Here is a 12,244-nt window from a genome sequence, read left to right on the forward strand (position 1 = left end):
TCATCCCCCTGGCATAACTAAATGCTACCTGTTTGTCTTGACAGAGGGCACCTGTCATTTTTGCCAAGCTAGCCTATATTATGCCTTCTATTTATTGCACCAGGTTTTCTTTTGGGGTCCTATACCTCTCCAATTGCATGCAGTCAAGGTATCCTGCTGTTTTCTGCTAGTCAGTGAGCACAGAATCCAAGCTAAGCCAAGCAGATACCACCTGGAAATTGGAATCTTTTATACTTGAACCTGAAGATTTAAGTACCAAAATGATAGGAGCTGCTGTATCCCCCACATGAGTACCATTTTGAGACATTTCTGGACCTACCTTGCTTGTGTCCTTTATAAACCTTGGTTACTGTGTCAGTTATCTATTGCTGTGATAACTCAGCACAACAAACAGCGCCCAAACCTTCAGTGTCATTGAACATTGAGCAATGGTGGTTCATGTGTCTGTCATCAACTGGGGCTTGGCTCTTTTGGTTTTTCATGGTCTTGCTCTTACGCCTGGGATTGACTGGTTGTAGCACCTCCAGGGTGGTTTCAGCTGGAGCAACTGGGGTGATTGGCTCTGCTCCACTTACCTGTTAACCTTCAGCAGGCTAAACCAGGTATACTTTCAAGGTGATGGCAGAAGTGCAAGAGAGCACCTCCCAATGCCCAAACCCATTTTAAATGAAAGCCCAGTTTACCCCCTTTTAAAAAAACTTATTTTGGGCTAATTGTAGATTCACATTTTGTAAAATATAACAGCAAGATCCTGTGTACCCTTTATCCAGTTTCTCTCAATAATAACATCTTGCAAAACTGTAGTACAATATCACAATCAGGATTTAGCATTGCACTGAACTTGTTCATGTCTTCACAGTTTTACTTGTACTTATTTGTGTGTGCATGTATTTAAATCTATGCGATTTTATCATTGTAGATTCATGTGCCATCACAGTGAAGATACAGTGCAGGTGTATCCACAAGGATCCTCTTTTATAATCACACCAACCTCATCTCATTCCTCCACCCCAGATCCTTAACCTCTGGAAATCACTAATCTGTTCTCTATTTCTGCAATTTAGTCACTTCAAGAACGTTATATAATGGAAGTATTTAGCACATAGACATTGGGATTGGCTTTTTTTTTCTTTCACAGCATCATTCTCTGGAGATTCATCTAAGTTGTTGGGTGTATCTATATTCGTTTCTTTTTAGCTGAGTCTTCCACAATATGGATGGACCACAATATGTTTAACCATTTACCCACTTAAGAACATCTGGGCTGATTCCAGCTTTTGATTATAATGAATAAAGCTGCTGTGAACAGCTTTTTGTTGTATATCTCTTTGCATGAACATAAATTACCATTTTTCTGGGATAAATTCCCAAGACTGCAATTGTTGGGTGATGTGGTAGTTGCATGTTTATTTTTATAAGCAACTGCCAGACTCAGAGTGGCTATTCCATTTTACATTCCCATCAGCAATGTATGAGTGATCTGGTTTTTCTAGAACTTCACCAGTATTGGGCATTGCCACTATTTTTAATTTCAGCTATCTAGATAGGCATATGGTTTTAGTTTGCATTTCCTGAATGGCTAAAGAAGTTGGAAATCTTTTAATGTGCTTATTTGCCATTTGTATATTCTCTTCTGTTCACGTCTGCTGCTCACTTTTCTTATTGGGTTGTTAGCTTTTGTACTTCTGAATTTTCAGAGTTCTGTATATTTTCAATGCATCTTTTGTTGGATATCTGCAAATATTTTCTCCTATTCAGTGTCTTGTAATTTCATCCTCTTAATAGGGTCTCCTGCAAAGCAGAAATTTTTAGTTTTGATGAGGTGCAATCCGTCAATTTTACTTTTTATAGATAGTGCTTTTGGTGTTAAGTTTAAGAACTCTTTGACTCTAGATAGCTAACATTTCTTCTATGTAGAAATGTGGATTTTCTCCTATCTTTTGTTGTTTTACATTTTATATTTAATCCATGATCCATGCTGAGTTGATTCTTGATAATGTGTGAAGTTTAGATTGAGGTTCATATTTACTTTACAGATGTCATTTCCTTCAGCAACATTTGTTGAAAAGACCATCCTTCTCCCATTGACTGCTTTTTAACTTTTGAGAAAAATCCATTTAGCATATTTGGGTGGGTTTGTTTCTGTATTCTCTGTGTTTTCTTTTGATATATATGTCTATCCCTTTGTCATACTACACTGTCTTGATTATTGTAGCCTGATATTAAACTTAATATCAGGTAGTGTGATTCCTCCCACTTTAATCTTCTTTTACAAGATTGCTCTAGCTGTTCTAGGGCTTGTGCATTTCCATGTAAATTCTAGAATATGTTTGTCTATGCCTACAAAAAACCTTGCTGGGAATTTGATAAGAATGACATTTAAATCTATACATCAATTTGGGGAGAACTATGTTGAGAGAACCTTTTCAAAATATAATTAGGAAAGTTACCTGTTTAAGATACTTAAAGGGGATAATCTGATGTAGGACAGACTCCTAGGGAATATGTGAATGCTCATTTTGCCAGAGTGGGTTATATCATTGGGTAGAGACCCATATAATGAGAGTGAAGGTATACCCACATCCTGGGGAAGACTAATGCCATCAAATAGAGGGAACTGTATCTCTCAAGAGAAATGGTGTCTCCCAGGGCATTAGGGCAGTTGAGCAAGTCAAGCCCTCAACACTGTTGCAAGTATCTCTGAGCATGGCTCCTCAAGAAATGAAGATTGACTGTCACTGTGGGCCCCAAGGGGAGGGGGAAATAGATATTGAATAGATGGAACCAATGTAACGGTGAGGGCAATAGAAGTGTTTCACAAGAGTATGCAAGGATGGATATAAAACATGTAATATTACACCAAAAACATATAGGGGCCGACAGACTAATAATGTAAATCATAATGTAAAACATAAGATAACTAAAAATTTAGAAAATTGTATAGCCTAAAGTATAAACCACAATGTAAACACAAATGTTACCTTGTTTGAAAGCTATTGTCTCAATATCTGTACATCAGTTTCAGTAAATATGGTATGAATATGTTAAAAGATTATTACTGTTAAAGGGAAAAGGTTTTATGTTGGATATGTGGGAGTACTGTATATTGTATATATGAATTACTGTGATCTATAGCTCTTGTGAAGAGAAGCTTAATAATTAGGAAAAAAGAAAAGAAAAAGATAGGATGTAGAATTTTTCCAAATCAATATGTATTCTATATCTAACCTTTAAACTCATCGCTATGTTCCATTTTACTATTAAGGGAACCTGGCATTATATTGAGCTTCACTTTTCAGGAAGTTTTGGATCACAGCGTGGTTCAACAATGGCAGCGGAGGAATACTGGTATGGGATGTTATTGACAGGGGACATATGGTTGACAGGGAGTTATGCAGGGCATGTGTCTGGGGTGCATGGAAATGTTTGGATATACTCATAATGGAAACAATTAAAAACAACAGCTGTGGGGGTGCTGGGTTCCTGGCTGGGGGGCTCTGTCGTGGTCCCTAGGGGAGCAGCGGCAGTCCCCCGGGTGCAATGGCAAGGACCAGGAAGGAATGAGGGTCCAACAGTGAGCCCCTGATACTAATGACTATGCTTGTGAGCCTATACACCTGAAATAAGAACAAGGCCTAGAGCAGCACTGTGCCTAAGAGTTCCCTCCTGACAGCCTCTGTGTTACTCAAATGTGGCCAGTCTTGAAGCCAAACTCAGCATGTAAATGCACTGCCTTCCCCCCAGCATGGGACATGACACCCGGGGATGAGCCTCCCTGGCACCGAGGGATCACTACCAAGTACCAGCTGTTGACGTAACTAGAAAATGACCTTGAATAAAAGGTTCAACGCAGACCAGCAGAATATCTCTATCTGCATATAATAACAGGAGTTAAAAATACTTTTTGACCTAAATTAAGGGGGAAATGAAAAGGACAAATGAGTTTATATGGCTATGAGTCTCTAAAAGAGAGTCTGGAGGTTGTCAGAAGGATTGCCCTTATGCACACCTGAGCAGAGTCTCAGAGACAGATAAAGTAGATACAACCCCAGGTATTGGTTCTTCTGAGGGCTAAAGAGACCCACAGGTTTTATGGTCATGGCAGATGGAGCTCACTGCCATGTCAATTGGCCCTTCTTTGGAGTTGGTGTTTCTGCATAATGGAGCTGGACTCAGATGTGATCTCTTTTCACAAGCCTTTCATGTTACTTTACTGGAATTGTAGTTGGTGCTGGGGTTTAAGATATATCTAGGGGATCTGAATCTCTGGACTGACCATATGATAACCAGGCCCTGAACCTCAACAGACTTCAGCTCCTACACTCTGGTTTATTGGACTTACCCCACTCAGCTAACATGGAGTTGAAGAATGTCAACCACCACACCATGGAGCCAAGAGTGCCTACAACTGAAAGCAGGAGGATTGCATCCAGTATCCAAGTGGAATCTAAGCCCCCTCTTGACATAGATGTGGAATGGACACAACCAATCCAAGGTCCACAGGAAGGAGGAATAAAGTAATGATTAGAGTGGACTTACTGATATTCTATTCATGAACTATTGTGGTTAGTAATCGAGAAAATGTGGCATTAGTGTGGAAAAAGTGGCCGTGGTGGCTGCTGGGTGTGGGGAATGGGAGGAAGAGATGAGATGTGGAGGCATTTTCGGGACTTGGAGTTGTCCTGGGTGGTGCTGCAGGGACAATTACCAGACATTGTAGATCCCCCATGGCCCACTGGATGGAATGTGGGAGAGTGTGGGCTATGATGTGGACCATTGACCATGAGGTGCAGTGATGCCCAGAGATGTACTCACCAAATGCAATGGATGTGTCATGATGATGGGGGAGAGTGTTGCTGTGGGGGGAGTGGTGGGGTGGGGGCAGTGGGGGTGAATGGGGACCTCATATTTTTTGAATGTAATATTTAAAAAAAATGAATTAAAAAATATATAATTAAAATTTTTTTTTGGGAGAACTGACATCTTTCTTATGTTGAGTCTTTCAAGCTGTTACCATGATATATTTCTCCATTCTTCCTTGATTTCTTTCATTAGCATTTTGTAATTTTCAGCATACAGATCCTGTAAATACTTTGTGAAGTTTACATCTAAGCATTAAATTTCTTTGGAGTGACAGTGAATTGTGTTTTTAATTTCCATTTCTACATGTTCAGGTAGTACACAAAAATGTGATTGATTTTCATGTGTTGATCTTGTTTCCTGCAACCTTGCTGACTTCACTTATTTTTAGTAAGTTTTTTTTGCAGCTACTTGGCAGTTTATTGTATGTGCAAATAGAGAGTTTTATTCCTTTCTTTTCAATATGTATGACTTTTATTTCTTTTTCTTGCTTTATTTCAGTCGTTAGAACTTCAAAACTAAGTTATATAAGAACGGTGGGAGAAAACACCTTACTTTGTTTCCAGTCTTAGTAGAAAAGCAGCCAATATTTCACCATAAAGATGATATTATCTCTTTTTTTTTGTTGATGTTCTTTATCAAGTTGAGGTTATTTCCCTCTACTACTAGATTGCTGAGAGATTTTTGTTCTGTTTTGCTTTGTTTTTTGTTTTTAGGAGGTACCAGGTTTTGGGGGATTGAATGCAGTACCTTGTATATGCAAAGCAGGCACTCAGCCACTGAGCTACACCTATTCCATAAGAGTTTTTAGAAATTACAAATAAGTGTTTGATTTTGTCAAAGACTTTTTTTGCATTAATTGATATAATCAGGTAATTTTTCTTCTTTAGCATGTTGCTATGGTAGATTACATTAGTTTTCAAATTCAAGCCAGCCTTTTATAACTGGAATAAGTTTCACTGAATCATGGTGTATAATTATTTTTACACATTGTTGGATTTTATTTGTAATAAATTGTTGGGGATTTTTGTATCTAAATTCACTAGAGATGATGGTTTGTAATTTTCTTTTTCAGTACTTTTTCTGATTTTGGTAACAAGGTAATATAAACCTTATAAAATGAATTGAGAAGGATTCTCTCATGTTTTTTCTGGAAGGTATTGTGCAAAGTTAGTGTTAATTCTTCTTTAACTATTTGGTAAAATTCTGTGATGCCATCTAGTCTACAGGGTTACTTTTTCAGGAGTTTTAAATTACATTTTCAATTTCTTTAATGGTTATAGGAATATATCCTATCTTGGTTGAGTGTTGGTATTGTAATGTTTACAAGAAATTGGTACATTTCTTTTAAGTTGCTGAATTTATGAGTATGAGTGTACAATTGTTATAGTATTCCCTTATTATGCTTTTAATGGCTATAGGATCTGTAGTACTTGATCCTGTTTCTTACTGCTATTGGTGATTTGGATCTTCTCTTTGTTTTTAGTCTTACTAGAGGTTTGGTGATTTTTTTTTACATAGAACCAGATTTTAGTTTCATTGATTACCCCCCCACAACTTTCCCCCCTCTTTTCAATTTCATTGACTTATGCATTTATTATTTTTTATTATATCCTTCCTTCTTGTTGCTTTGGGCTTATTTTTCTCTACCTTTTCTAGTTTCTTGAAGTGGTAACTTAGATTACTGATTTGAGATATGTCCTCTTTTCTAATGTATGCATTTACTATTATAAATTTCCCTCTCAGCATTGGTTTAGCTGCATCCCACATATTTTATGTTGTATTTTCTTTTTTCATTCAGTTCCATATATTTTTTTAAACAATTTCTTTTGAATGTTTCTCAAGATGATCCATGGATCATTTAAAAGTGCATTGTTAATTTCCAAGTGCTTGAGATTTTCCTTTTGTCTTTCTGTTATTGTTTTCTAGTTTGATTCCAATATGATTGTAGAATAAACACTGTATGATCTGAATTCATTTAAATTTGCTGAGATTTGTTTCAGCACATAGGATATGCTGTATCTTGGTGAATGTTCCACTGACACTTGAAAAAAATGTATATTCTGCTGTTGTTGAGTATTATATAAATATCAACTAGTTTCTATTGGTTGGTGGTTGTATTAGTTTGCCAGAGGTTGCCCATGCAAAAATACCAGAAGTGGGTTGGATTTTATAATGGGGATTTATATGGGGTAAAATCTTACAGTTCTGATACTGCAAAAATGTCCAAGTCAAGGCATCATCAGAGATGCTTTTTCACCAAAGGTCAGCTGCTAACAGATCCTGGAGTCCTGCCATGTGGTGAGGCAAGGCAGGTCTGCTGGTCTTTCTCTATTTCAAGGGTCCTTAACCTTTTTTGTTCCATGGACTCCTCTGCCAGTCAGGTGAAAACCATGGGCTGCTTACTAAGTCCACACTATACCGTGTATTATTTAATAAATATATCACAGCCATGCCAACACACCCTCACAAGAAAACTGTTTTTTTTTGAATTTCAATCCAAGCTCATGGACCCCTTGTTAAGAATCCTTGCTCTACTTTCTCTTGGAGCTCAGTTGTTGGTAATCAGGCCTCTCTCTCTTGGCCAGGGCTCCTTGAGCTTCTTGGGGCTTCTCTGTCTTTCTGCAGCTGTGGTTGAACCTGGAGTCCTCTTTCTCACATGGCTGGGTTAAAATTGCAGCACCTCTCTCTCTAACCCCCCCCCCCCCCACTCTTTCTCTCTCTGGTGTGTTCTCAGTTTATGCAAGACCCAGCAAGAGGGTGAAGACCTAACCTGGGTCACACCTCAATACATAGTCCGATCAAAAGCCTTAAAGCAATCTAATCAAATGGTCTAAAGAAGGGCCCCTTAACTGAATTCAGTGCAATCGAAGGGCCCCCCACCCACAGGAATGGATTATTTCAAGAACAATCTTTTCTGGGATTCATAAAACTTGAACCATCACAGTGGTCTTGTTCAGTTCTTCTATATAACTGCCTTTTATTTTTTTCCTGTTCAGTAGTTGTATCATTTGCTGAGAGTGGGGTGTTGAAGTCCCCAACTATATTTGTGGATTTGTCTGTTTCTTACTTCAGCTCTACCAGTTTTGTTTAATCTATTTTGAAATTCTGTTGTTTCATGCGTTCACATTTAGGATCACTATGTGTTCTTGGTGAGTTGGTCATTTTATCATTATGTAGTGTCCTTTTTTGTTCCTAGTAATTTTCTTTGTTCTGAAGTCTCTTTATCTGATGTTAATACAGCTACTACTGCTTTTTAAAAAATTGTTAATGTTAGCATGTTATATCTTTTCCATTTCTTTACTTTCAACCTCTGTTGTTGGGCTTGAAGTACACTTCTTACTGACAATATATTGTTGAGTAATGTATTTTTATCCAGTCTGCCAACCTTTGCATTTAATTGTAAATACTGATTTATGATGGCTTAAGTCTGCCATTTTAATATTTGTTTTCCTCTGCTTCTCATTTCTCTGTTTCTCTGTTCTTGCCTTCCTTTGGGCTATTTGATAATTTTTAGGATTCTATCTTATTTTGTTTATACTGCTTTTTGATTATATACTTTTGTATTAGTAGCTACTCTAGATATTACCTGGTTGACCTTTTACCTCTGTGTGGAGGGGTGGGGTTGCTAGAACTGGGTTTCCTTTGTTAAAAAGTTTTAATGTGGTGATACAAACACAATTTGCCATTTAAGCCATTTTTAAGTGTACAATTATATTTATAATGTGTTATACTCATCACCATCCATTACCAAAACTGTTTTCATGACCTGAAACAGAAACTCTGTAGCCATTAAGCATTAACTCCACATTACCACCATCCCTCAGTCCTGGTAACCAATGGTCTGTTTTCTGTCTCTACAAATTTACTAATAATAGAAATTTCATATAAGTCCTTTTTTTTTTTTTTTTTAGGAGGTACCGAGGATTGAACCTAGGACCTCGTATATGGGAAGCAGGCACTCAATCAATGGAACTACTTCTGCTCCCCAGTCATATAAGTCCTTTTTATCTGGCTTCTTTCAGTTAGCATAATGTTTTCAAGGTCCAACCATGTTGTAGCATGTATCAGAACTTCATTTCTTATTATAGCTGAATAATATTCCATTGTGTGTATATACCAAATTTTGTTTATACAGCCATCTGTCAGTTGACACCTGGGTTGTTTTCACCTTTTGGCTATTGTGAATAAGGCTGCTATAAATATCTGTACAAGTGTTTATTTGAGTCTCTGTTTTCAGTTCTTTGGTGGTAGATACTGAGGAGTGGAATTGCTGGATCATATGGTAATTCTATGTTTAACTTTTTGAGAAACTGTAAAACTTTTTCACTGTGATTGGCCCATTTTTTAAAAAAGATTTATTTATTTATTTATTTATTTATTTCTCTCCCCTTCCCCCCTCCCACCCCAGTTGTCTGTTCTCTGTGTCTATTTGCTGTGTCTTCTTTGTCCACTTCTGTTGTTGTCAGCAGCATGGGAATCTGTTTCTTTTTTGTTGCATCATCTTGCTGTGTCAGCTCTCCGTGTGTGCGGCACCATTCCTGGGCAGGCTGCACTTTCTTTCACGCTGGGCGGCTCTCCTTACAGGGCGCACTCCTTGCGTGTGGGCTCCCCTATGCGGGGGACACCCCTGCGTGGCACGGCACTCCTTGCGCACATCAGCACTGCGCATTGGCCAGCTCCACACGGGTCAAGGAGGCTCCGGGTTTGATCTGCGGACATTCCATGTGGTACCGGCGCCCTAATCACTGGGCCAAACCCGCCGCCCTGATTGGCCCATTTTATAGTCACAACAATAATGAGCAATGTATGAGTGTTCCATTTTCTCTATATCCTTACCAGCACTTATTAATTTCTGTATTTTTAAAAAATAATAGCCACCCAGGTAGGTGTGAAGTGGTATCTACTTGTGGTTTTGATTGCATTTCCCTAATTAATAATGATGCTGAATAGCCTTTCACATGAGCTTGATGGTCATTTGTATATCTTCTTTGGAGAAATGTCTATTCAAGCCCTTTACCTATTTTTTAAAGGTTAGGTTGTTTGTCTTTCTGTTTTTGAGTTATAGGAGTTCTTTATATATTCAGGATATTAAACCTTTATAAGGTCCTTGATTTGCAATAATTTTTTCCTGTTCTGTAAATTGTCATCATTTCCTTTAATAACATCCTTTAATGCAAAAAGTTCATAATTTTGATGAAGTCCAATTTAGCTTTTTTTTTGTTGCTTATGCTTTTACTGTCATATATAAATCCAAGAACCTTTTCTCTTATGTTATCTTCTAAGAGTTTTGTTGTTTTAGCTCTCATATTTAGATCATAGGTCCATTTTGAGTTAATTTTTTATATGGTGTGAGGTAAAGACACAACTTCATTCTTCTACATGCAGATATCCATTTTTCCTATCCCCATTTGTTGAAGAGACTTATCTTTTCCTCACTGCATGCACTTGGCCCCCTTGTTGAAAATCGGTTGGCCATAAATGTGTGCATTTATTTCTGGTCCCTTGATTCTATTCCATATATCTTTACACCTATCTTTATGCCAACCACACTGTTTTGATTACTGTAGCTTTGTAATAACTTTTGAAGTCAAGAAATGTGAGTCCTTCAACTATGTTCTTTTTGAAGATAGTTTTGGTTATTTGGGACTCCTTGGAATTCCATATAGATTTGAGGATTGCTTCCATTTTTGCAAAAAAAGGCAGCTGGAATTTTGATAGGGACTGCATTGAATCTCTAGATCACTTTGGATAATATCGACATCTTAACAATGTCTTCCTATCTGTGAACCTGGGATGTCTTTCCATTCTTTTAGTTTTTCTTTAGTATCTGTCAGTGTACAAGTCTCTCACCTCCTCAGTTAAATTTGTACCTGGATATTTTATTCTACTGGATGCTATGTAAATAGAATTGTTTTCTTAATTTCTATATTGGATTGTTCATTGATGGTGTATGGAAAACAACTGATTTTTGAATGCTAATCTTTTACCCTGCAACTTTGCTGAATTTAATAATCAGCTCTATTAATTTTCTTGTGGATTCTTTGGTATTTTCTGTATGTAGGATCATGCTATCTGTGAATAGAAATAGTTTTCTTTATTCCTATACAATCTGAATACTTTTTTTTTTTAGATTTTTATTTATTTATGTTTTATTTATTTCTCTCTCCTCCCTCCCACCCCAGTTGTCTGCTCTCTGGGTCCATTCGCTGTGTGTTCTTCTGTGACAGCTTCCATCCTTATCAGTGGTACCGGGAATCTGTGTTTCTTTTTGTTGCGTCATCTGTTGTGTCAGCTCTCCGTGTGTGCGGTGCCATTCCTGGGCAGGCTGCACTTTATTTCACGCTGGGCGGCTCTCCTTACAGGGCGCACTCCTTGTGCGTGGGGCTCCCCTATGCCAGGGACACCCCTGTGTGGCATGGCACTCCTTGCGCACATTAGCACTGCGCATGGGCCAGCTCCACACGGGTCAAGGAGGTCCTGGGTTTGAACCACGGACTCCCATGTGGTAGGCGGATGCCCTAACCACTGGGCCAAGTTCGCTTCCCTGAATACTTTTTATTTCTTCTTCTTGCCTAATTTCTCTGGCTAGGACTTCAAGTACAATACTGAATAGCATTTGTAAAAGCAAGCACCCTTGTCTTGTTCCAGACCTCGGGGAAAAGCTTTCAGTGTTTTATCATTTAGTATAAAGTTAGTTTTGTTTTTTTTTTTTTTACATATATGCCCTTTATCATGTTAAAAACAAACAACATCTTTATATTCATAAAGATGAAGCTTTTCTAAAATTATGAAATGATGTTGGATTTTGTCAAATGTAGTTTCTATGCCAATGAAGATGATCATGTGTTAATTTTCCTGTATTCTATTAATGTAATATATTACATTATTTTATTTTCTTATGTTGAACCAGCCTTGCATTCCTGGATATATCCTACTTGGTCATGGTGCATAATCCTTTTAATATGCTGTTGGGTTTGGTATGCTAGTATTTTGTTGAAAATTTTTCATTTATATTGGTAAGCTATTTATCTGTAATTTTTTTTTCTTGTGATGTCTCTATCTGACTTTGTTATCAGGGTAATGATAAACTCATAGAATGAGTCAGGAAGTGTTTCCTCCTCTTCAATTTTTTGGAAGAGTTGGAGAAGGTTTGATGTTAATTCTTCTTTGAATGTTTGCTAGAATTCACCAGGGAAGCTTGCTGGTCCTGGACTTTTCTTTGTTGGGAGGGTTTTGATTACTCAATCTCTATATTTTTTATAGGTCTGTTGAGATTTTCCATTCCTTCTTGAGTGGATTCATATCTGTGAATATTATGAGATTTTATAAAGTTCTCTCATGTGACTGTGGGGATGCACAAGTCCAGATTCTGCAGGCAGGC

Source organism: Dasypus novemcinctus, chromosome 26 (genome assembly GCF_030445035.2).
Source record: "Dasypus novemcinctus isolate mDasNov1 chromosome 26, mDasNov1.1.hap2, whole genome shotgun sequence".
Classification (NCBI taxonomy): Eukaryota; Metazoa; Chordata; class Mammalia; order Cingulata; family Dasypodidae; genus Dasypus; species Dasypus novemcinctus.